This window comes from Scyliorhinus torazame, chromosome 3, assembly GCF_047496885.1.
Source record: "Scyliorhinus torazame isolate Kashiwa2021f chromosome 3, sScyTor2.1, whole genome shotgun sequence".
NCBI lineage: Eukaryota > Metazoa > Chordata > Chondrichthyes > Carcharhiniformes > Scyliorhinidae > Scyliorhinus > Scyliorhinus torazame.
The window spans coordinates 6,285,548-6,308,177 of record NC_092709.1 but is presented as its reverse complement, the minus strand read 5'-3'; the positions used below and the strand labels follow the sequence as shown (position 1 = coordinate 6,308,177).

The window sequence follows — 22,630 nt, the reverse complement described above, 5'->3', positions numbered from 1 at the left end:
GACTCGCAGCAGCCGTGGCGCGCATGATCGGACTCGCAGCAGCCGTGGCGCGCATGATCGGACTCGCAGCAGCCGTGGCGCGCATGATCGGACTCGCAGCAGCCGTGGAACGCATGATCAGCTCGCGTCAGCTGTGGCGCGCACGATCGGACTCGCGCCAGCCGTGGCACGCATGATCGGACTCGCGCCAGCCGTGGCACGCATGATCGGCTCACGCCAGACGTGGGGCACATGATCGGACTCACAGCAGCGGTGGCGCGCATGATCGGACTCGCGCCAGCCGTGGCACGCATGATCGGACTCGCGCCAGCCGTGGCACGCATGATCGGCTCACGCCAGCCGTGGCGCGCATGATCGGACTCGCGCCAGCCGTGGCACGCATGATCGGACTCGCAACAGCCGTGGGGCGCATGATCGGCTCACGCCAGCCGTGGGGCGCATGATCGGACTCGCAGCAGCCGTGGCGCGCATGATCGGACTCGCGCCAGCCGTGGCACGCATGATAGGACTCGCGCCAGCCGTGGCACGCATGATAGGACTCGCGCCAGCCGTGGGGCGCATGATCGGACTCGCAGCAGCCGTGGCGCGCATGATCGGCTCACGCCAGCCGTGTGGCGCATGATCGGACTCGCAGCAGCCGTGGCGCGCATGATCGGCTCACGCCAGCCGTGGCACGCATGATCGGCTCACGCCAGCCGTGGGGCGCATGATCGGACTCGCGCCAGCCGTGGCACGCATGATCGGACTCGCGCCAGCCGTGGGGCGCATGATCGGACTCGCGCCAGCCGTGGCGCGCATGATCGGACTCGCGGCAGCCGTGGGGCGCATGATCGGACTCACGGGAGCCGTGGGGCGCATGATCGGACTCGCAGAAGCCGTGGGGCGCATGATCGGACTCACAGCAGCCGTGGCACGCATGATCGGACTCGCGCCAGCCGTGGCGCGCATGATCGGACTCGCAGCAGCCGTGGCGCGCATGATCGGACTCGCAGCAGCCGTGGCGCGCATGATCGGACTCACGGCAGCCGTGGCACACATGATCGGACTCACAGCATCCGTGGCGCGCATGATCGGACTCACGGCAGCCGTGGCGCGCATGATCGGACTCACAGCAGCCGTGGCGCGCATGATCGGACTCACGCCAGCCGTGGCGCGCATGATCGGACTCGCGGCAGCCGTGGCACGCATGATCGGACTCGCGCCAGCCGTGGGGCGCATGATCGGACTCGCGCCAGCCGTGGCGCGCATGATCGGACTCGCAGCAGCCGTGGGGCGCATGATCGGACTCACGGGACCGTGGGGCGCATGATCGGACTCGCAGAAGCCGTGGGGCGCATGATCGGACTCACAGCAGCCGTGGCACGCATGATCGGACTCGCGCCAGCCGTGGCGCGCATGATCGGACTCGCAGCAGCCGTGGCGCGCATGATCGGAGTCACGGCAGCCGTGGCACGCATGATCGGACTCACAGCAGCCGTGGCACGCATGATCGGACTCACGGCAGCCGTGGCACACATGATCGGACTCGCAGCAGCCGTGGCGCGCATGATCGGACTCGCAGCAGCCGTGGCACGCATGATCGGACTCACGGCAGCCGTGGCACACATGATCGGACTCACAGCAGCCGTGGCACGCATGATCGGACTGACGGGAGCCGTGGCGCGCATGATCGGACTCGCAGCAGCCGTGAAGCGCATGATGGGACTCGCAGCAGCCGTGAAGCGCATGATCGGACTCGCAGCAGCCGTGGCACGCATGATCGGACTGACGGGAGCCGTGGCGCGCATGATCGGACTCGCAGCAGCCGTGGCACGCATGATCGGACTCGCGGGAGCCGTGGCGCGCATGATCGGACTCGCAGCAGCCGTGGGGTGCATGATCGGACTCGCGGGAGCCGTGGCGCGCATGATCGGACTCGCAGCAGCCGTGGGGCGCATGATCGGACTGACGGGAGCCGTGGCGCGCATGATCGGACTCGCAGCAGCCGTGGGGCGCATGATCGGACTCGCGGGAGCCGTGGGGCGCATGATCGGACTCGCGGGAGCCGTGGCACACATGATCGGACTCGCGGCAGCCGTGGGGCGCATGATCGGACTCGCGGGAGCCGTGGCACACATGATCGGACTCGCAGCAGCCGTGGCGCGCATGATCGGACTCGCAGCAGCCGTGGGGCGCATGATCGGACTCGCGGGAGCCGTGGCACACATGATCGGACTCGCGGCAGCCGTGGCGCACATGATCGGACTCGCGGCAGCCGTGGGGCGCATGATCGGACTCGCAGCAGCCGTGGCGCGCATGATCGGACTCGCAGCAGCCGTGGTGCGCATGATCGGACTCGCAGCAGCCGTGGTGCGCATGATCGGACTCGCAGCAGCCGTGGCGCGCATGATCGGAATCGCGGGAGCCGTGGCGCGCATGATCGGACTCGCGGCAGCCGTGGGGCTCATGATCGGACTCGCAGCAGCCATGGGGTGCATGATCGGACTCGCGGCAGCCGTGGTGCGCATGATCGGCTCACGCCAGCCGTGGCGCGCATGATCGGACTCGCAGCAGCCGTGGCGCGCATGATCGGACTCGCGGCAGCCGTGGTGCGCATGATCGGACTCGCAGCAGCCATGGGGCGCATGATCGGCTCACGCCAGCCGTGGCACGCATGATCGGACTCGCAGCAGCCGTGTGGCGCATGATCGGCTCACGCCAGCCGTGGCGCGCATGATCGGACTCGCAGCAGCCGTGGGGCGCATGATCGGACTCGCAGCAGCCGTGGGGCGCATGATCGGACTCGCAGCAGCCGTGGGGCGCATGATCGGACTCGCAGCAGCCGTGGCGCGCATGATCGGACTCGCAGCAGCCGTGGCGCGCATGATCGGACTCACGGCAGCCGTGGCGTGCATGATCGGACTCGCGGCAGCCGTGGCGCGCATGATCGGACTCGCGGCAGCCGTGTCGCGCATGATCGGACACGCAGCAGCCGTGGGGCGCATGATCGGAGCGCAGCAGCCGTGGGGCGCATGATCGACTCGCAGCAGCCGTGGGGCGCATGATCGGACTCGCGGCAGCCGTGGCGCGCATGATCGACTCGCAGCAGCCGTGGGGCGCATGATCGGACTCGCAGCAGCCGTGGCACGCATGATCGGACTCGCAGCAGCCGTGGGGCGCATGATCGGACTCGCGGCAGCCGTGGCGCGCATGATCGACTCGCAGCAGCCGTGGGGCGCATGATCGACTCGCAGCAGCCGTGGCGCGCATGATCAGCTCGCGCCAGCCGTGGGGCGCATGATCGGACTCGCAGCAGCCGTGGGGCGCATGATCGACTCGCAGCAGCCGTGGCGCGCATGATCGGACTCGCGGCAGCCGTGGCGCGCATGATCGGACTCGCGCCAGCCGTGGCGCGCATGATCGGACTCGCGGCAGCCGTGGGGCGCATGATCGACTCGCAGCAGCCGTGGCGCGCATGAACGGACTCGCGGCAGCCGTGGCACGCATGATCGGACTCGCAGCAGCCGTGGCGCGCATGATCGGACTCGCAGCAGCCGTGGCGCGCATGATCGCCTCACGCCAGCCGTGGCACGCATGATCGGACTCGCAGCAGCCGTGGCGCGCATGATCGGACTCGCAGCAGCCGTGGCGCGCATGATCGCCTCACGCCAGCCGTGGCACGCATGATCGGACTCGCAGCAGCCGTGGCGCGCATGATCGGACTCGCAGCAGCCGTGGCACGCATGATCGGACTCGCAGCAGCCGTGGCACGCATGATCGGACTCGCGGCAGCCGTGGCACGCATGATCGGACTCGCAGCAGCCGTGGCGCGCATGATCGGACTCGCAGCAGCCGTGGCGCGCATGATCGGACTCGCGGCAGCCGTGGCACGCATGATCGACTCGCAGCAGCCGTGGCGCGCATGATCGGACTCGCAGCAGCAGTGGCGCGCATGATCGGACTCGCGGCAGCCGTGGCGCGCATGATCGGCTCACGCCAGCCGTGGCACGCATGATCGGACTCGCAGCAGCCGTGGCGCGCATGATCGGACTCGCAGCAGCCGTGGCACGCATGATCGGACTCGCAGCAGCCGTGGCACGCATGATCGGACTCGCGGCAGCCGTGGCACGCATGATCGGACTCACGGCATCCGTGGCGCGCATGATCGGACTCACGGCAGCCGTGGCGCGCATGATCGGACTCACGGCAGCCGTGGCGCACATGATCGGACTCACGCCAGCCGTGGCACGCATGATCGGACTCACGGCAGCCGTGGCGCACATGATCGGACTCACGGCAGCCGTGGCGCGCATGATCGGACTCACGGCAGCCGTGGCGCGCATGATCGGACTCACGGCAGCCGTGGCACGCATGATCGGACTCACGGCAGCCGTGGCGCACATGATCGGACTCACGCCAGCCGTGGCACGCATGATCGGACTCACGGCAGCCGTGGCGCACATGATCGGACTCACGGCAGCCATGGGGCGCATGATCGGACTCACGGCAGCCGTGGCGCACATGATCGGACTCGTGGCAGCCGTGGCGCGCATGATCGGACTCGCGGCAGCCGTGGCGCGCATGATCGGACTCGCAGCAGCCGTGGCACGCATGATCGGACTCGCGGCAGCCGTGGCACGCATGATCGGAATCGTGGCAGCCGTGGCGCGCATGATCGGACTCACGGCAGCCGTGGGGCGCATGATCGGACTCACGGCAGCTGTGGGGCCCATGATCGGACTCGCAGCAGCCGTGGCGCGCATGATCGGACTCGCAGCAGCTGTGGTGCGCATGATCGGACTCACGGCAGCCGTGGCGCGCATGATCGGACTCGCAGCAGCCGTGGCGCGCATGATCGGACTCGCAGCAGCCGTGGTGCACATGTTCGGACTTGCAGCAGCTGTGGTGCGCATGATCGGACTCACGGCAGCCGTGGCGCGCATGATCGGACTCGCAGCAGCTGTGGTGCGCATGATCGGACTCACGGCAGCCGTGGCGCGCATGATCGGACTCGCAGCAGCCGTGGCGCGCATGATCGGACTCGCAGCAGCCGTGGTGCACATGTTCGGACTTGCAGCAGCTGTGGTGCGCATGATCGGACTCACGGCAGCCGTGGCGCGCATGATCGGACTCGCAGCAGCCGTGGCACGCATGATCGGACTGACGGGAGCCGTGGCGCGCATGATCGGACTCGCAGCAGCCGTGGCACGCATGATCGGACTCGCGGGAGCCGTGGCGCGCATGATCGGACTCGCAGCAGCCGTGGGGCGCATGATCGGACTCGCGGGAGCCGTGGCGCGCATGATCGGACTCGCGGCAGCCGTGGGGCGCATGATCGGACTCGCAGCAGCCGTGGCGCGCATGATCGGACTCGCGGCAGCCGTGGCACGCATGATCGACTCGCAGCAGCCGTGGCGCGCATGATCGGACTCGCAGCAGCAGTGGCGCGCATGATCGGACTCGCGGCAGCCGTGGCGCGCATGATCGGCTCACGCCAGCCGTGGCACGCATGATCGGACTCGCAGCAGCCGTGGCGCGCATGATCGGACTCGCAGCAGCCTTGGCACGCATGATCGGACTCGCAGCAGCCGTGGCACGCATGATCGGACTCGCGGCAGCCGTGGCGCACATGATCGGACTCACGCCAGCCGTGGCACGCATGATCGGACTCACGGCAGCCGTGGCGCACATGATCGGACTCACGGCAGCCATGGGGCGCATGATCGGACTCACGGCAGCCGTGGCGCACATGATCGGACTCGTGGCAGCCGTGGCGCGCATGATCGGACTCGCGGCAGCCGTGGCGCGCATGATCGGACTCGCAGCAGCCGTGGCACGCATGATCGGACTCGCGGCAGCCGTGGCACGCATGATCGGAATCGTGGCAGCCGTGGCGCGCATGATCGGACTCACGGCAGCCGTGGGGCGCATGATCGGACTCACGGCAGCTGTGGGGCCCATGATCGGACTCGCAGCAGCCGTGGCGCGCATGATCGGACTCGCAGCAGCCGTGGCGCACATGATCGGACTTGCAGCAGCTGTGGTGCGCATGATCGGACTCACGGCAGCCGTGGCGCGCATGATCGGACTCGCAGCAGCCGTGGCGCGCATGATCGGACTCGCAGCAGCCGTGGTGCACATGTTCGGACTTGCAGCAGCTGTGGTGCGCATGATCGGACTCGCAGCAGCCGTGGCGCGCATGATCGGACTCGCAGCAGCCGTGGCGCGCATGATCGGACTCGCATCAGCCGTGGCGCGCATGATCGGACTCGCAGCAGCCGTGGTGCACATGATCGGACTTGCAGCAGCTGTGGTGCGCATGATCGGACTCGCAGCAGCCGTGGCATGCATGATCGGACTCGCAGCAGCCGTGGTGCACATGATCGGACTTGCAGCAGCTGTGGTGCGCATGATCGGACTCACGGCAGCCATGGCGCGCATGATCGGCTCACGCCAGCCGTGGGGCGCATGATCGGACTCGCGCCAGCCATGGCACACATGAACGGACTCGCGGCAGCCGTGGCACGCATGATCAGCTCACGCCAGCCGTGGCGCGCATGATCGGCTCACGCCAGCCGTGGCGCGCATGATCGGACTCGCAGCAGCCGTGGCGCGCATGATCGGACTTGCAGCAGCCGTGGGGCGCATGATCGGACTCGCGCCAGCCATGGCACACATGAACGGACTCGCGGCAGCCGTGGCACGCATGATCAGCTCACGCCAGCCGTGGCGCGCATGATCGGCTCACGCCAGCCGTGGCGCGCATGATCGGACTCGCAGCAGCCGTGGCGCGCATGATCGGACTCACGGCAGCCGTGGCGCGCATGATCGGACTCACAGCAGCCGTGGCGCGCATGATCGGACTCACGCCAGCCGTGGCGCGCATGATCGGACTCACGCCAGCCGTGGCGCACATGATCGGACTCGCGGCAGCCGTGGCACGCATGATCGGACTCGCGCCAGCCGTGGGGCGCATGATCGTACTCGCGCCAGCCGTGGCGCGCATGATCGGACTCGGGGCAGCCGTGGGGCGCATGATCGGACTCACGGGAGCCGTGGGGCGCATGATCGGACTCGCAGAAGCCGTGGGGCGCATGATCGGACTCACAGCAGCCGTGGCACGCATGATCGGACTCGCGCCAGCCGTGGCGCGCATGATCGGACTCGCAGCAGCCGTGGCGCGCATGATCGGACTCGCAGCAGCCGTGGCGCGCATGATCGGACTCACGGCAGCCGTGGCACACATGATCGGACTCACAGCATCCGTGGCGCGCATGATCGGACTCACGGCAGCCGTGGCGCGCATGATCGGACTCACGGCAGCCGTGGCGCGCATGATCGGACTCACGCCAGCCGTGGCGCGCATGATCGGACTCGCGGCAGCCGTGGCATGCATGATCGGACTCGCGCCAGCCGTGGGGCGCATGATCGGACTCGCGCCAGCCGTGGCGCGCATGATCGGACTCGCAGCAGCCGTGGGGCGCATGATCGGACTCACGGGACCGTGGGGCGCATGATCGGACTCGCAGAAGCCGTGGGGCGCATGATCGGACTCACAGCAGCCGTGGCACGCATGATCGGACTCGCGCCAGCCGTGGCGCGCATGATCGGACTCGCAGCAGCCGTGGCGCGCATGATCGGACTCACGGCAGCCGTGGCACGCATGATCGGACTCACAGCAGCCGTGGCACGCATGATCGGACTCACGGCAGCCGTGGCACACATGATCGGACTCGCAGCAGCCGTGGCACGCATGATCGGACTCGCAGCAGCCGTGGCACGCATGATCGGACTCACGGCAGCCGTGGCACACATGATCGGACTCACAGCAGCCGTGGGGCGCATGATGGGACTCGCAGCAGCCGTGAAGCGCATGATCGGACTCGCAGCAGCCGTGGCACGCATGATCGGACTGACGGGAGCCGTGGCGCGCATGATCGGACTCGCAGCAGCCGTGGCACGCATGATCGGACTCGCGGGAGCCGTGGCGTGCATGATCGGACTTGCAGCAGCCGTGGGGCGCATGATCGGACTCGCGGGAGCCGTGGCGCGCATGATCGGACTCGCAGCAGCCGTGGGGCGCATGATCGGACTGACGGGAGCCGTGGCGCGCATGATCGGACTCGCAGCAGCCGTGGGGCGCATGATCGGACTCGCGGGAGCCGTGGGGCGCATGATCGGACTCGCGGGAGCCGTGGCACACATGATCGGACTCGCAGCAGCCGTGGCGCGCATGATCGGACTCGCAGCAGCCGTGGCGCGCATGATCGGACTCGCGGCAGCCGTGGTGCGCATGATCGGACTCGCAGCAGCCGTGGGGCGCATGATCGGCTCACGCCAGCCGTGGCGCGCATGATCGGACTCGCAGCAGCCGTGTGGCGCATGATCGGCTCACGCCAGCCGTGGGGCGCATGATCGGACTCGCAGCAGCCGTGGCACGCATGATCGGACTCGCAGCAGCCGTGGGGCGCATGATCGGACTCGCGGCAGCCGTGGCGCGCATGATCGACTCGCAGCAGCCGTGGGGCGCATGATCGACTCGCAGCAGCCGTGGCGCGCATGATCAGCTCGCGCCAGCCGTGGGGCGCATGATCGGACTCGCAGCAGCCGTGGGGCGCATGATCGACTCGCAGCATCCGTGGCGCGCATGATCGGACTCGCGGCAGCCGTGGCGCGCATGATCGGACTCGCGCCAGCCGTGGCGCGCATGATCGGACTCGCGGCAGCCGTGGGGCGCATGATCGACTCGCAGCAGCCGTGGCGCGCATGATCGGACTCGCGGCAGCCGTGGGGCGCATGATCGGACTCGCAGCAGCCGTGGGGCGCATGATCGCCTCACGCCAGCCGTGGCACGCATGATCGGACTCGCAGCAGCCGTGGCGCGCATGATCGGGCTCGCATCAGCCGTGGCGCGCATGATCAGCTCGCGCCAGCCGTGGGGCGCATGATCGGACTCGCAGCAGCCGTGGGGCGCATGATCGACTCGCAGCATCCGTGGCGCGCATGATCGGACTCGCGGCAGCCTTGGCGCGCATGATCGGACTCGCGCCAGCCGTGGCGCGCATGATCGGACTCGCGGCAGCCGTGGGGCGCATGATCGACTCGCAGCAGCCGTGGCGCGCATGATCGGACTCGCGGCAGCCGTGGGGCGCATGATCGGACTCGCAGCAGCCGTGGGGCGCATGATCGCCTCACGCCAGCCGTGGCACGCATGATCGGACTCGCAGCAGCCGTGGCGCGCATGATCGGGCTCGCAGCAGCCGTGGCGCGCATGATCGCCTCACGCCAGCCGTGGCACGCATGATCGGACTCGCAGCAGCCGTGGCGCGCATGATCGGACTCGCAGCAGCCGTGGCACGCATGATCGGACTCGCAGCAGCCGTGGCACGCATGATCGGACTCGCGGCAGCCGTGGCACGCATGATCGGACTCGCAGCAGCCGTGGCGCGCATGATCGGACTCGCAGCAGCCGTGGCGCGCATGATCGGACTCGCGGCAGCCGTGGCACGCATGATCGACTCGCAGCAGCCGTGGCGCGCATGATCGGACTCGCAGCAGCAGTGGCGCGCATGATCGGACTCGCGGCAGCCGTGGCGCGCATGATCGGCTCACGCCAGCCGTGGCATGCATGATCGGACTCGCAGCAGCCGTGGCGCGCATGATCGGACTCGCAGCAGCCGTGGCACGCATGATCGGACTCGCGGCAGCCGTGGCACGCATGATCGGACTCGCAGCAGCCGTGGGGCGCATGATCGGACTCGCGGCAGCCGTGGCACGCATGATCAGACTTGCAGCAGCCGTGGCACGCATGATCGGACTCGCAGCAGCCGTGGCGCGCATGATCGGACTCGCGGCAGCCGTGGCGCACATGATCGGAATCGCAGCAGCCGTGGCGCGCATGATCGGAATCGCAGCAGCCGTGGCGCGCATGATCGGACTCGCAGCAGCCGTGGCGCGCATGATCGGACTCGCGGCAGCTGTGGCACGCATGATCGGACTCGCGGCAGCTGTGGCACGCATGATCAGACTCGCAGCAGCCGTGGCACGCATGATCGGACGCGCAGCAGCCGTGGGGCGCATGATCGTACTCGCGGCAGCCGTGTCGCGCATGATCGGACTCGCAGCAGCCGTGGGGCGCATGATCGGACTCGCGGCAGCCGTGGCGCGCATGATCGGACTCGCGCCAACCATGGCACGCATGATCGTACTCGCGCCAGCCGTGGGGCGCATGATCGGACTCGCAACAGCCGTGGCGCGCATGATCGGACTCGCAGCAGCCGTGGCACGCATGATCGGACTCGCGGCAGCTGTGGCGCGCATGATCGGACTCGCGGCAGCCGTGGCGCGCATGATCGGACTCACGGCAGCCATGGCGCACATGATCGGACTCGCAGCAGCCGTGGGGCGCATGATCGGACTCGCGGTAGCCGTGGCGCGCATGATCGGACTCACGGCAGCCATGGCGCGCATGATCGGACTCGCAGCAGCCGTGGGGCGCATGATCGGACTCGCAGCAGCCGTGGCGCGCATGATCGGACTCGCAGCAGCCGTGGCGCGCATGATCGGACTCGCGGCAGCCGTGGCGCACATGATCGGACTCACGGCAGCCATGGCGCGCATGATCGGACTCGCAGCAGCCGTGGCGCGCATGATCGGACTCGCAGCAGCTGTGGGGCGCATGATCGGACTCACGGCATCCGTGGCGCGCATGATCGGACTCGCGGCAGCCGTGGCGCGCATGATCGGACTCGCGCCAGCCGTGGCGCGCATGATCGGACTCGCGGCAGCCGTGGGGCGCATGATCGACTCGCAGCAGCCGTGGCGCGCATGATCGGACTCGCGGCAGCCGTGGGGCGCATGATCGGACTCGCAGCAGCCGTGGGGCGCATGATCGCCTCACGCCAGCCGTGGCACGCATGATCGGACTCGCAGCAGCCGTGGCGCGCATGATCGGGCTCGCATCAGCCGTGGCGCGCATGATCAGCTCGCGCCAGCCGTGGGGCGCATGATCGGACTCGCAGCAGCCGTGGGGCGCATGATCGACTCGCAGCATCCGTGGCGCGCATGATCGGACTCGCGGCAGCCTTGGCGCGCATGATCGGACTCGCGCCAGCCGTGGCGCGCATGATCGGACTCGCGGCAGCCGTGGGGCGCATGATCGACTCGCAGCAGCCGTGGCGCGCATGATCGGACTCGCGGCAGCCGTGGGGCGCATGATCGGACTCGCAGCAGCCGTGGGGCGCATGATCGCCTCACGCCAGCCGTGGCACGCATGATCGGACTCGCAGCAGCCGTGGCGCGCATGATCGGGCTCGCAGCAGCCGTGGCGCGCATGATCGCCTCACGCCAGCCGTGGCACGCATGATCGGACTCGCAGCAGCCGTGGCGCGCATGATCGGACTCGCAGCAGCCGTGGCACGCATGATCGGACTCGCAGCAGCCGTGGCACGCATGATCGGACTCGCGGCAGCCGTGGCACGCATGATCGGACTCGCAGCAGCCGTGGCGCGCATGATCGGACTCGCAGCAGCCGTGGCGCGCATGATCGGACTCGCGGCAGCCGTGGCACGCATGATCGACTCGCAGCAGCCGTGGCGCGCATGATCGGACTCGCAGCAGCAGTGGCGCGCATGATCGGACTCGCGGCAGCCGTGGCGCGCATGATCGGCTCACGCCAGCCGTGGCATGCATGATCGGACTCGCAGCAGCCGTGGCGCGCATGATCGGACTCGCAGCAGCCGTGGCACGCATGATCGGACTCGCAGCAGCCGTGGCACGCATGATCGGACTCGCGGCAGCCGTGGCACGCATGATCGGACTCGCAGCAGCCGTGGGGCGCATGATCGGACTCGCGGCAGCCGTGGCACGCATGATCAGACTTGCAGCAGCCGTGGCACGCATGATCGGACTCGCAGCAGCCGTGGCGCGCATGATCGGACTCGCGGCAGCCGTGGCGCACATGATCGGAATCGCAGCAGCCGTGGCGCGCATGATCGGAATCGCAGCAGCCGTGGCGCGCATGATCGGACTCGCAGCAGCCGTGGCGCGCATGATCGGACTCGCGGCAGCTGTGGCACGCATGATCGGACTCGCGGCAGCTGTGGCACGCATGATCAGACTCGCAGCAGCCGTGGCACGCATGATCGGACGCGCAGCAGCCGTGGGGCGCATGATCGTACTCGCGGCAGCCGTGTCGCGCATGATCGGACTCGCAGCAGCCGTGGGGCGCATGATCGGACTCGCGGCAGCCGTGGCGCGCATGATCGGACTCGCGCCAACCATGGCACGCATGATCGTACTCGCGCCAGCCGTGGGGCGCATGATCGGACTCGCAACAGCCGTGGCGCGCATGATCGGACTCGCAGCAGCCGTGGCACGCATGATCGGACTCGCGGCAGCTGTGGCGCGCATGATCGGACTCGCGGCAGCCGTGGCGCGCATGATCGGACTCACGGCAGCCATGGCGCACATGATCGGACTCGCAGCAGCCGTGGGGCGCATGATCGGACTCGCGGTAGCCGTGGCGCGCATGATCGGACTCACGGCAGCCATGGCGCGCATGATCGGACTCGCAGCAGCCGTGGGGCGCATGATCGGACTCGCAGCAGCCGTGGCGCGCATGATCGGACTCGCAGCAGCCGTGGCGCGCATGATCGGACTCGCGGCAGCCGTGGCGCACATGATCGGACTCACGGCAGCCATGGCGCGCATGATCGGACTCGCAGCAGCCGTGGCGCGCATGATCGGACTCGCAGCAGCTGTGGGGCGCATGATCGGACTCACGGCAGCCGTGGCGCGCATGATCGGACTCGCAGCAGCCGTGGCGCGCATGATCGGACTCGCAGCAGCCGTAGCACGCATGATCGGACTCACGGCAGCCGTGGCGCGCATGATCGGACTCACGGCAGCCGTGGCGCGCATGATCGGACTCACGGCAGCCGTGGGGCGCATGATCGGACTCACGGCAGCCGTGGCGCGCATGATCGGACTCACGGCAGCCATGGCGCGCATGATCGGACTCACGGCAGCCATGGGGCGCATGATCGGACTCACGGCAGCCGTGGCGCACATGATCGGACTCGTGGCAGCCGTGGCGCGCATGATCGGACTCGCGGCAGCCGTGGCACGCATGATCGGACTCGCGGCAGCCGTGGCACGCATGATCGGACTCGCGGCAGCCGTGGCACGCATGATCGGACTCGCAGCAGCTGTGGTGCACATGATCGGACTCACGGCAGCCGTGGCGCGCATGATCGGACTCACGGCAGCCGTGGGGCGCATGATCGGACTCACGGCAGCCGTGGCGCGCATGATCGGACTCGCGGCAGCCGTGGGGCGCATGATCGGACTCGCGGCAGCCGTGCCGCGCATGATCGGACTCACGGCAGCCGTGGCGCGCATGATCGGACTCGCAGCAGCCGTGGCATGCATGATCGGACTCGCAGCAGCCGTGGCACGCATGATCGGACTCGCAGCAGCCGTGGGGCGCATGATCGGACTCGCAGCAGCCGTGGGGCGCATGATCAGACTCGCAGCAGCCGTGGGGCGCATGATCGGACTCGCGGCAGCTGTGGGGCGCATGATCGGACTCGCAGCAGCCGTGGCGCGCATGATCGGACTCACGGCAGCCGTGGTGCACATGATCGGACTTGCAGCAGCCGTGGGGCGCATGATCGGACTCGCAGCAGCCGTGGCGCGCATGATCGGACTCACGGCAGCCGTGGTGCACATGATCGGACTTGCAGCAGCCGTGGCGCGCATGATCGGACTCGCGGCAGCCGTGGTGCACATGATCGGACTTGCAGCAGCTGTGGTGCACATGATCGGACTCACGGCAGCCATGGCGCGCATGATCGGACTCGCAGCAGCCGTGGGGCGCATGATCGGACTCGCGGCAGCTGTGGCACGCATGATCGGACTCGCTGCAGCCGTGGCGCACATGATCGGACTCGCAGCAGCCGTGGGGCGCATGATCGGACTCGCGGCAGCTGTGGCGCACATGATCGGACTCACGGCAGCCATGGCGCGCATGATCGGACTCGCAGCAGCCGTGGCACGCATGATCGGACTCGCAGCAGTCGTGGCGCGCATGATCGGACTCGCAGCAGCTGTGGTGCACATGATCGGACTCGCAGCAGCTGTGGTGCACATGATCGGACTCGCAGCAGCCGTGGCATGCATGATCGGACTCGCAGCAGCTGTGGTGCACATGATCGGACTCGCGCCAGCCGTGGCGCGCATGATCGGACTCGCGGCAGCCGTGGGGCGCATGATCGGACTCGCAGCAGCCGTGGGGCGCATGATCGGACTCGCAGCAGCTGTGGTGCACATGATCGGACTCGCGGCAGCCGTGGGGCGCATGATCGGACTCGCAGCAGCTGTGGTGCACATGATCGGACTCGCAGCAGCCGTGGGGCGCATGATCGGACTCGCAGCAGCTGTGGTGCACATGATCGGACTCGCAGCAGCTGTGGCGCGCATGATCGGACTCGCAGCAGCTGTGGTGCACATGATCGGACTCGCAGCAGCCGTGGGGCGCATGATCGGACTCGCAGCAGCCGTGGGGCGCATGATCGGACTCACGGCAGCCGTGGGGCGCATGATCGGACTCGCAGCAGCCGTGGGGCGCATGATCGGACTCGCAGCAGCCGTGGGGCACATGATCGGACTCACGGCAGCTGTGGCGCGCATGATCGGACTCACGGCAGCCGTGGCGCGCATGATCGGACTCGCAGCAGCCGTGGCGCGCATGATCGGACTCACGGCAGCCGTGGGGCGCATGATCGGACTCGCAGCAGCTGTGGTGCACATGATCGGACTCGCAGCAGCCGTGGCGCGCATGATCGGACTCGCAGCAGCTGTGGTGCACATGATCGGACTCACAGCAGCCGTGGCGCGCATGATCGGACTCACGGCAGCCGTGGGGCGCATGATCGGACTCACGGCAGCCGTGGCGCGCATGATCGGACTCACGGCAGCCGTGGGGCGCATGATCGGACTCGCAGCAGCTGTGGTGCACATGATCGGACTCACAGCAGCCGTGGCGCGCATGATCGGACTCGCGGCAGCCGTGGCGCGCATGATCGGACTCACGGCAGCCGTGGGGCGCATGATCGGACTCGCAGCAGCCGTGGCGCGCATGATCGGACTCACGGCAGCCGTGGCGCGCATGATCGGACTCACGGCAGCCGTGGCGCGCATGATCGGACTCGCAGCAGCCGTGGCACGCATGATCGGACTCACGGCAGCCTTAGCACGCATGATCGGACTCGCGGCAGCCTTAGCACGCATGATCGGACTCGCGCTAGCCGTGGCGCAAAAGATCGGACTCGCGGCAGCCGTGGCACGCATGATCGGACTCACGGCAGCCGTGGCACACATGATCGGACTCACGGCAGCCATGGCGCGCATGATCGGACTCGCAGCAGCCGTGGCGCGCATGATCGGACTCGCAGCAGCCGTGGCGCACATGATCGGACTCGCAGCAGCCGTGGCGCACATGATCGGACTCGCAGCAGCCGTGGGGCGCATGATCGGACTCGCAGCAGCCGTGGCGCACATGATCGGACTCGCAGCAGCCGTGGCGCGCATGATCGGACTCGCAGCAGCCGTGGCGCACATGATCGGACTCGCAGCAGCCGTGGCGCACATGATCGGACTCGCAGCAGCCGTGGGGCGCATGATCGGACTCAGGCCGCCGTGGCGCACATGATCAGACTCACGGCAGCTGTGGCGCACATGATCGGACTCGCGGCAGCTGTGGCGCGCATGATCGGACTCGTGGCAGCCGTGGCGCGCATGATCGGACTCGCGGCAGCCGTGGCACGCATGATCGGACTCGCGGCAGCCGTGGGGCGCATGATCGGACTCGCGGCAGCCGTGCCGCGCATGATCGGACTCACGGCAGCCGTGGCGCGCATGATCGGACTCGCAGCAGCCGTGGCATGCATGATCGGACTCGCAGCAGCCGTGGCACGCATGATCGGACTCGCAGCAGCCGTGGGGCGCATGATCGGACTCGCAGCAGCCGTGGGGCGCATGATCAGACTCGCAGCAGCCGTGGGGCGCATGATCGGACTCGCAGCAGCTGTGGTGCACATGATCGGACTCACGGCAGCCGTGGCGCACATGATCGGACTCGCGGCAGCCGTGGGGCGCATGATCGGACTCGCAGCAGCTGTGGGGCGCATGATCGGACTCGCGGCAGCTGTGGGGCGCATGATCGGACTCGCAGCAGCCGTGGCGCGCATGATCGGACTCGCGGCAGCCGTGGGGCTCATGATCGGACTCGCGGCAGCCGTGGCGCGCATGATCGGACTCACGGCAGCCGTGGGGCGCATGATCGGACTCGCAGCAGCTGTGGCGCGCATGATCGGACTCGCAGCAGCTGTGGTGCACATGATCGGACTCACGGCAGCCGTGGCGCGCATGATCGGACTCGCAGCAGCCGTGGGGCGCATGATCGACTCGCAGCAGCCGTGGCGCGCATGATCGGACTCACGGCAGCCGTGGGGCGCATGATCGGACTCGCAGCAGCTGTGGCGCGCATGATCGGACTCGCAGCAGCTGTGGTGCACATGATCGGACTCACGGCAGCCGTGGCGCACATGATCGGACTCGCGGCAGCCGTGGCGCGCATGATCGGACTCGCAGCAGCCGTGGGGCGCATGATCGGACTCGCGGCAGCTGTGGGGCGCATGATCGGACTCGCAGCAGCCGTGGCACGCATGATCGGACTCACGGCAGCCGTGGGGCTCATGATCGGACTCGCAGCAGCCGTGGGGCGCATGATCGGACTCGCGGCAGCCGTGGGGCGCATGATCGGACTCGCGGCAGCTGTGGGGCGCATGATCGGACTCGCAGCAGCCGTGGCACGCATGATCGGACTTGCAGCAGCTGTGGTGCACATGATCGGACTCGCAGCAGCTGTGGTGCACATGATCGGACTTGCAGCAGCCGTGGCGCGCATGATCGGACTCGCAGCAGCCGTGGCACGCATGATCGGACTCGCTGCAGCCGTGGCGCGCATGATCGGACTCGCAGCAGCTGTGGTGCACATGATCGGACTTGCAGCAGCTGTGGTGCACATGATCGGACTCACGGCAGCCATGGCGCGCATGATCGGACTCGCAGCAGCCGTGGGGCGCATGATCGGACTCGCGGCAGCTGTGGCACGCATGATCGGACTCGCTGCAGCCGTGGCGCACATGATCGGACTCGCAGCAGCCGTGGGGCGCATGATCGGACTCGCGGCAGCTGTGGCGCACATGATCGGACTCACGGCAGCCATGGCGCGCATGATCGGACTCGCAGCAGCCGTGGCACGCATGATCGGACTCGCAGCAGCCGTGGGGCGCATGATCGGACTCGCGGCAGCCGTGGCTCGCATGATCGGACTCGCAGCAGCTGTGGTGCACATGATCGGACTCGCGGCAGCCGTGGGGCGCATGATCGGACTCGCAGCAGCTGTGGTGCACATGATCGGACTCGCGGCAGCCGTGGCTCGCATGATCGGACTCGCAGCAGCTGTGGGGCGCATGATCGGACTCGCGGCAGCTGTGGGGCGCATGATCGGACTCGCAGCAGCCGTGGCGCGCATGATCGGACTCGCGGCAGCCGTGGGGCTCATGATCGGACTCGCGGCAGCCGTGGCGCGCATGATCGGACTCACGGCAGCCGTGGGGCGCATGATCGGACTCGCAGCAGCTGTGGCGCGCATGATCGGACTCGCAGCAGCTGTGGTGCACATGATCGGACTCACGGCAGCCGTGGCGCGCATGATCGGACTCGCAGCAGCCGTGGGGCGCATGATCGACTCGCAGCAGCCGTGGCGCGCATGATCGGACTCACGGCAGCCGTGGGGCGCATGATCGGACTCGCAGCAGCTGTGGCGCGCATGATCGGACTCGCAGCAGCTGTGGTGCACATGATCGGACTCACGGCAGCCGTGGCGCACATGATCGGACTCGCGGCAGCCGTGGCGCGCATGATCGGACTCGCAGCAGCCGTGGGGCGCATGATCGGACTCGCGGCAGCTGTGGGGCGCATGATCGGACTCGCAGCAGCCGTGGCACGCATGATCGGACTCACGGCAGCCGTGGGGCTCATGATCGGACTCGCAGCAGCCGTGGGGCGCATGATCGGACTCGCGGCAGCCGTGGGGCGCATGATCGGACTCGCGGCAGCTGTGGGGCGCATGATCGGACTCGCAGCAGCCGTGGCACGCATGATCGGACTTGCAGCAGCTGTGGTGCACATGATCGGACTCGCAGCAGCTGTGGTGCACATGATCGGACTTGCAGCAGCCGTGGCGCGCATGATCGGACTCGCAGCAGCCGTGGCACGCATGATCGGACTCGCTGCAGCCGTGGCGCGCATGATCGGACTCGCAGCAGCTGTGGTGCACATGATCGGACTTGCAGCAGCTGTGGTGCACATGATCGGACTCACGGCAGCCATGGCGCGCATGATCGGACTCGCAGCAGCCGTGGGGCGCATGATCGGACTCGCGGCAGCTGTGGCACGCATGATCGGACTCGCTGCAGCCGTGGCGCACATGATCGGACTCGCAGCAGCCGTGGGGCGCATGATCGGACTCGCGGCAGCTGTGGCGCACATGATCGGACTCACGGCAGCCATGGCGCGCATGATCGGACTCGCAGCAGCCGTGGCACGCATGATCGGACTCGCAGCAGCCGTGGGGCGCATGATCGGACTCGCGGCAGCCGTGGCTCGCATGATCGGACTCGCAGCAGCTGTGGTGCACATGATCGGACTCGCGGCAGCCGTGGGGCGCATGATCGGACTCGCAGCAGCTGTGGTGCACATGATCGGACTCGCGGCAGCCGTGGCTCGCATGATCGGACTCGCAGCAGCTGTGGTGCACATGATCGGACTCGCGGCAGCCGTGGCTCGCATGATCGGACTCGCAGCAGCTGTGGTGCACATGATCGGACTCGCGGCAGCCGTGGGGCGCATGATCGGACTCGCAGCAGCTGTGGTGCACATGATCGGAATCGCAGCAGCTGTGGTGCACATGATCGGACTCGCAGCAGCCGTGGCGCGCATGATCGGACTCGCAGCAGTCGTGGCGCGCATGATCGGACTCGCAGCAGCCGTGGGGCGCATGATCGGACTCACGGCAGCCGTGGGGCGCATGATCGGACTCGCAGCAGCCGTGGGGCGCATGATCGGACTCGCAGCAGCCGTGGGGCGCATGATCGGACTCACGGCAGCCGTGGCGCGCATGATCGGACTCGCAGCAGCCGTGGCGCGCATGATCGGGCTCGCAGCAGCCGTGGCACGCATGATCGGACTCGCAGCAGCTGTGGTGCACATGATCGGACTCACAGCAGCCGTGGCGCGCATGATCGGACTCGCAGCAGCCGTGGCGCGCATGATCGGACTCGCAGCAGCTGTGGTGCACATGATCGGACTCACGGCAGCCGTGGGGCGCATGATCGGACTCGCAGCAGCCGTGGCGCGCATGATCGGACTCACGGCAGCCGTGGCGCGCATGATCGGACTCGCAGCAGCTGTGGTGCACATGATCGGACTCACGGCAGCCGTGGCGCGCATGATCGGACTCGCAGCAGCCGTGGGGCGCATGATCGGACTCGCAGCAGCTGTGGTGCACATGATCGGACTCACGGCAGCCGTGGCTCGCATGATCGGACTCACGGCAGCCGTGGTGCACATGATCGGACTCACGGCAGCCGTGGCGCGCATGATCGGACTCGCAGCAGCCGTGGGGCGCATGATCGGACTCACGGCAGCCGTGGTGCACATGATCGGACTCGCAGCAGCCGTGGCGCACATGATCGGACTCACGGCAGCCGTGGTGCACATGATCGGACTCACGGCAGCCGTGGCGCGCATGATCGGACTCGCAGCAGCCGTGGCGCGCATGATCGGACTCGCAGCAGCCGTGGGGCGCATGATCGGACTCACAGCAGCTGTGGGGCGCATGATCGGACTCACGGCAGCCGTGGCGCGCATGATCGGACTCGCAGCAGCCGTGGGGCGCATGATCGGACTCACAGCAGCTGTGGGGCGCATGATCGGACTCGCGGCAGCCGTGGTGCACATGATCGGACTCACGGCAGCCGTGGTGCACATGATCGGACTCACGGCAGCCGTGGCGCGCATGATCGGACTCGCAGCAGCCGTGGGGCGCATGATCGGACTCACGGCAGCCTTAGCACGCATGATCGGACTCGCGGCAGCCTTAGCACGCATGATCGGACTCGCGCTAGCCGTGGCGCGCATGATCGGACTCGCAGCAGCTGTGGCGCGCATGATCGGACTCGCAGCAGCCGTGGGGCGCATGATCGGACTCGCAGCAGCTGTGGTGGACATGATCGGACTCACGGCAGCTGTGGTGCACATGATCGGACTCGCAGCAGCTGTGGTGCACATGATCGGACTCACGGCAGCCGTGGCGCGCATGATCGGACTCACGGCAGCCGTGGGGCGCATGATCGGACTCGCAGCAGCCGTGGCACGCATGATCGGACTCGCAGCAGCCGTGGCGCGCATGATCGGACTCGCAGCAGCTGTGGCGCGCATGATCGGACTCGCAGCAGCCGTGGCGCGCATGATCGGACTCGCAGCAGCCGTGGGGCGCATGATCGGACTCGCAGCAGCCGTGGGGCGCATGATCGGACTCGCAGCAGCCGTGGGGCGCATGATCGGACTCGCAGCAGCTGTGGTGCACATGATCGGACTCGCAGCAGCCGTGGGGCGCATGATCGGACTCGCAGCAGCTGTGGTGCACATGATCGGACTCACGGCAGCTGTGGTGCACATGATCGGACTCACGGCAGCTGTGGTGCACATGATCGGACTCACGGCAGCCGTGGCGCGCATGATCGGACTCACGGCAGCCGTGGCGCGCATGATCGGACTCGCAGCAGCCGTGGCACGCATGATCGGACTCGCAGCAGCCGTGGCACGCATGATCGGACTCACGGCAGCCGTGGCACGCATGATCGGACTCGCAGCAGCCGTGGGGCGCATGATCGGACTCACGGCAGCCGTGGCACGCATGATCGGACTCGCAGCAGCCGTGGGGCGCATGATCGGACTCGCAGCAGCCGTGGCACGCATGATCGGACTCACGGCAGCCGTGGCACGCATGATCGGACTCGCAGCAGCCGTGGGGCGCATGATCGGACCCGCGGCAGTCGTGGCACGCATGATCGGACTCACGGCAGCCGTGGGGCGCATGATCGGACTCGCAGCAGCTGTGGGGCGCATGATCGGACTCACGGCAGCCGTGGCGCGCATGATCGGACTCGCAGCAGCCGTGGCGCGCATGATCGGACTCACGGCAGCCGTGGCACGCATGATCGGACTCGCAGCAGCCGTGGCGCGCATGATCGGACTCGCAGCAGCCGTGGCACGCATGATCGGACTCACGGCAGCCGTGGGGCGCATGATCGGACTCACGGCAGCCGTGGCGCGCATGATCGGACTCGCAGCAGCCGTGGCGCGCATGATCAATCTCGCGGCAGCTGTGGGGCGCATGATCGGACTCACGGCAGCCGTGGCGCGCATGATCGGACTCGCAGCAGCCGTGGCGCGCATGATCGGACTCGCAGCAGCCGTGGCGCGCATGATCGGACTCGCGGCAGCCGTGGCGCGCATGATCGGACTCGCAGCAGCCGTGGGGCGCATGATCGGACTCACGGCAGCTGTGGTGCACATGATCGGACTCGCAGCAGCCGTGGCGCACATGATCGGACTCACGGCAGCCGTGGCGCGCATGATCGGACTCGCAGCAGCTGTGGGGCGCATGATCGGACTCACGGCAGCCGTGGCGCGCATGATCGGACTCGCAGCAGCCGTGGCGCGCATGATCGGACTCGCAGCAGCCGTGGCGCACATGATCGGACTCGCAGCAGCCGTGGGGCGCATGATCGGACTCGCAGCAGTCGTGGGGCGCATGATCGGACTCGCAGCAGCCGTGGGGCGCATGATCGGACTCGCAGCAGCCGTGGGGCGCATGATCGGACTCACGGCAGCCGTGGCGCGCATGATCGGACTCGCAGCAGCCGTGGCACGCATGATCGGACTCGCAGCAGCCGTGGCGCGCATGATCGGACTCGCAGCAGCCGTGGGGCGCATGATCGGACTCGCAGCAGCCGTGGGGCGCATGATCGGACTCACGGCAGCCGTGGCGCGCATGATCGGACTCGCAGCAGCCGTGGCGCGCATGATCGGACTCGCAGCAGCCGTGGGGCGCATGATCGGACTCGCAGCAGCCGTGGGGCGCATGATCGGACTCGCAGCAGCCGTGGCGCGCATGATCGGACTCGCAGCAGCCGTGGGGCGCATGATCGGACTCGCAGCAGCCGTGGGGCGCATGATCGGACTCACGGCAGCCGTGGCACGCATGATCGGACTCGCAGCAGCCGTGGGGCGCATGATCGGACTCACGGCAGCCGTGGCGCACATGATCGGACTCACGGCAGCCGTGGCGCGCATGATCGGACTCGCAGCAGCCGTGGGGCGCATGATCGGACTCGCAGCAGCCGTGGGGCGCATGATCGGACTCACGGCAGCCGTGGCGCACATGATCGGGCTCACGGCAGCCGTGGGGCGCATGATCGGACTCGCAGCAGCCGTGGGGCGCATGATCGGACTCACG

General features: G+C 68.3%; 1 protein-coding gene across 1 annotated transcript in view; it reads right to left on the bottom strand.

Moving 5' to 3' along the window:
* Positions 1 to 22,630, bottom strand: part of LOC140408227 (cyclin-dependent kinase-like 2) — a 156,902-nt gene that overhangs the window by 64,006 nt on the left and 70,266 nt on the right. The window lies entirely within an intron of this gene.